The sequence below is a fragment of the Rosa rugosa genome, chromosome 5 (assembly GCF_958449725.1).
Source record: "Rosa rugosa chromosome 5, drRosRugo1.1, whole genome shotgun sequence".
NCBI classification, from domain to species: domain Eukaryota; kingdom Viridiplantae; phylum Streptophyta; class Magnoliopsida; order Rosales; family Rosaceae; genus Rosa; species Rosa rugosa.
Genome location: NC_084824.1, coordinates 14,940,554 through 14,945,184, shown reverse-complemented (window position 1 = coordinate 14,945,184; position 4,631 = coordinate 14,940,554).

The following is a 4,631-nucleotide window of genomic DNA, read 5'->3' as shown; positions in this document are numbered from 1 at the left end:
ATAGGATCTGTATATATATATATATTCACAAAAATATATAAATATAAATTTTTTTAGACGAATTATATATATAATAAAAAAAGAAAAAGAAAAAAATAAAATAATATATTTTTTCTAGAAGAAAACTAAAATAATTTAGAGCCATTAGATTTTGAAAGGATAAGATAGTTTTTTTTATTCAAGAATGACATGACATGATTTGACAAATTAGTGAGGTGTATAGGTGACATGGCTTGACACCTAAGATTGAGGCCACAAATCTTAGGCCTCATTGATACTCATTGCCCAACTCTAAAAATTTTATTGGTTGCTAAATTAGGTGGAAAAGGAATAAACTAATGAAGTATAGAAGGACTGAACTAATCAAACAATTACTTATTTTTAATGGCAAGCAGCATTATATTTGACAGAAAAATTATCCATATTTTTTACACCAATGTTCCTATAGTTCCCGTCCTTGTTCCAATAATTCATTTAACTTAAATTTCACAGCTGATTTATTAATTTGATGATCGATGAGGGCCATGAGGCATTAGTAGTTAGCAGAACTACAAATACGTCAACAATTGCATTTAACCAACATACGAAAATCAACCCCTCCCAGTCCCACTGGAGGCAAAGAGTAGAGACAATGTTCAGTTATATATATCTGCATTGGTTGAGCTCACCTCGGAATTAACTCATAACTCATAACAGAAATAGAAGTATGGATCCCAGAGCTGTAATCTCTGCTGCTATTTATCAGCATTGGGCCGGGGCTAGAGGAGAGGGGCTTTCTTATAATTTCTATGAGGCCTCATGCGCACAAGTTGAGGACATTGTTAGAGCTGCCCTCGGACCTATTTTTCTCTCTGATCCGACTACTCCGGCAGCTTTGTTGAGGCTCATGTTCCATGATTGCCAAGTTCAGGTCTCACTGTTTTCAATTACTTGAGCTACAAGTCTAATTTTGAGCTTTATTACCATGTCCAAATTTTGTTGTTTCCTCAAAGCACAATGCTTGATATTGACATCTTGTGTTACATACAGGGCTGCGATGCTTCGATTCTTGTAGATTCTAGTGAGGGATATGCATCTTATGAGATGGCATCGGGAAGAAACTTTGGTGTCAGAAAGAGGGAGACAATCGGCATTCTGAAAACAATGGTTGAAGCAGAATGTCCTAAGCAGGTTTCTTGTACTGACATTCTTGTATTGGCGGCATGGGAGGCGGTGGCTATGTTAGTGTTTGATCCCAAAAGTAATTTTGGCAAGATCCATTAGTGGATTTAGCTTAGCAGGCCGATACCTGAGGCCCAAAAATAAGTCTACTTGGAATTGGGTTACAGCTTCACCCATTCCGAAGTCCATAAGGAAAACGAGCCCTTATTGGAGTTAGGTAGCGGAGATTGAATATGAAACTTCGATCAATAATCATTCTATGGCAAGGAGCAGTCGAAACCCTAGGTATAAATACCAGGTTTCAAGGACAAATAAAAGGACAACTCTCTCAATCAACTAATCGCACAGATTATCAAGCATCTCCGGAGCAAACCTTCAACCTCGTTGAAACCCGGCGACCGTACTTTCAGTCCTAGTCTCCCCAGGAGCCGACTGTTAGCGCTACTGCCACCGATACTACCAGCGAAGCAAGGGTAACGCCCTCGCAACCCAGCAAAGCTAAAGTCACGCTTTAGCAAACCTTGTGCTTTCTCCAAACTTCCCAGTGATTGCTCTGCTTAGTCTACAATACTAAGTATCGATTCGGTGTCGCGAAGAGATCACAACCAAAGCCCTTATCCATAAGGCAAGAAGTCATTTCTCGGAAGGCCTAGAAAATAACCTTGTGACGAGGTTGGTGCTCTCCTCGTCCACATCGTTTGAAGAAGAAGTCAAGTCAAGGGACTTCCCCGACAACTGCACCCCACGGTGCTGGCACGCCCGTGCAATCACAGCAGCAAAAGAGACAGTTTGCAAGCCAACTGGTTTTGGAGCCAAACATTTTGGCACGCCAAGTGGGACCCTTACATAGTGTTTCTTCGCGAACGTGACCATTGGGAAATCAAGCGAAAACCCATACTAAAAGGTTTACGCTAACTAAACACAAGACCTCCAGTTACAGGCCGCATACTCGTGCAGACTGTTGTGGTCTTTCGGAGGAATAGGTAATTCAAGAATTTTCTCTCAATACATCATCGCCCGCGATGTCGACAGAGCAGGGAGGAAATCAGCCACCCATTACTGAGGGTGAGAAGTCGGCGCAAAAGTCGGCGAGTGAGGTAGTCAAGGCCCCTGCGACTACCGAAACTACTTCCCTTGGTGATACCATTGAAGTTGACGAGTTCGAGCCACTCGTCATTCCACCAGATGCTAGCCTGGATGAGAGGCTTCTCATCCTTACAGAACATAGCGAAAATTATAGGAAGCATCTGGCAGCTTCGATCGAGAAATTGGCAAGGCAAATTCGTGAGTTGGATCAGCGTTTGATCCGGATTGCCGAAGAGGGTAAAACAAATGCACAAAGTTTCGCCACAACGGCTATAATGCACACGGACAGTGTTACACCCCATATCCGATTTAACCTCTTTTACTGTGAGTATGTGAATTACGGTACGTTTTACCGTTCGCAGTTATCATTTTACAGTTTAGGGGGGGGGGGGGGGGTTAGAATATGACTTTTTGTTCGGGTCAAAATATGAGAAAATTTTCTTCACGAAAGTTGTAGAGGATGTTAAACCGAGCACGTGCATATGTGGTTCGTAAAAATCGGAGTTCGCATACGAAAGTTATACGCGAAAATGTGAAAGTTACTGTTCATGGTAAAATTTTTATATATATATGGAAAATTACCGAGGTAGGTTTCCATTTCCGGAAACTCACCCCAGCTCTCTCTCTTCCCCGCGCTCTCCCCCTTCCTCTTCGGGCAGCAGCTTCCTCGCTGCAATTCGACGCCGTCCGGCCGTCCCCCGGCGTGTTCCAAGCCACCACAAACTCGCCTCCTTCCCACGTTCACGCTGGTGCCCTTGATTTTCAACGATTTGGCCGGAAAAGCTCAAATCGACATGAAGTTCCTTTCGGGTCCGATTTCGATCCTTCCGGCGATTCCATCGTTTCTGACCACCTCCGACCGCCAAAAGTGGACAGTAGGGACTCCTCGAGCTGGTGAACGTTTTCCCCAACCCCTCTTGCTGCAATTTCCGGTGTAGAGGTCGAATCGAAGAGGGGATCCGAAACCCATTTCTGGATTTTCTTCACGGGCTTAATCCGGACGTTTAAAGGAAAAATTGAGAGAAGTTGTAGTTGAGAATGTTGTTGGGTCGGTGGTTTTGCAGCTACTGTTGATTTCTGGTGGCCGTCGGCGCGTGAACCCCACGCGCCGCCACTGTGGGTGGCGCGTGGAGGTGTGTAGGGCAGTGTTTTAATTCCAGTTTTTAGGCCATTAAATTCTATAAATGTTGTAGAGCTTGTATGTGAAGTTTGGTGATTTTTGGAGAAACTTGGAATTAATTATGAATTTTTGAAGTTTAGGGTTTCGATTATCAAACTATGAGAATCTGACTGTCAGATATCTCTCGGTTCTGCCTTGGAACCTTTAAATTAACGAATTGGTATTAGTGGTATAATTTGGGTTGAATCCGAGAAGAATTAGAGAGATGTTGTATGAGGATTCGATTTTGAGAATCGTATTTAATTAGAATAGTTATTCACGAAATATAATTGTGTACAGGGCGACGTACCGAGCTATTACTCGATGAAGGAACTCGTATGCGTGATCGTCGGAATAGTACTGTGAGTGGACTTTTATTTTTAAGTAAATGATGCATGCATTTATTTCCTTGAATATGCTCTATTTATTTATCGATTGACATTTCGAGCATGTGATTTAATCTCGGAGTTTGTTTTCGCTTTATCTCACATAATAACTTTCGATAATGATTCGTTTCCGAAGTTGCTTATGATTTATAATTTTAAGTGATGAATTATTTTTATTTCCGAGGTGATTTCCGGAATTATACTTTTAATTATATTCTATTTCGATTTGAGACTTTTAAAGGATTTTCAAAATGGGATTTCGATGGAGTTGTTTTTTCCTCATTTATTTATCGACTTTCGGATTTGGCATTGGGAATGTCTTGATGATGATTTTGGAATTGGTTTTGTTTTGAATTATGGTGATACTCTTGGCGTGTGGGACACGTCGTTGGAAATTCATTTGCGAGAGTTGGGGAAGCCTTATGTATTTATGGTTATCGGATTTTCCTTTTGCCATACTGTGGGTGACTATTATCATTGCTAGCATTGATCTTCCGCCTTTGTGGCGAGGTGATGGGATCACCGAAGCCCGTCCGCCTTTGTGGCGCTGGTTACTGTCTTTGTGACAGTAATGCTGAAGCCCAGTATCCTAATCGCTACACATAGTGGCGTGTGGGTATATAACGGGAGTATATGGGAGTACTTTAGCCTGGGAGGCTATCACCCGAGCCTGAGTGGCTTATTCGTATGGCCATCATCTTCCCCTACTCATTATATTATTGTTGGGCTAGCGGGGTCTAGTCCGATTCCCTTAACCAGCGGGGCTGGTCTTATTTTCATGAGTATCAGAGTTCTTTCCTCTTTGCTTGGTTGTGGCTAGCGGGGCTAGTCGGTTTTCT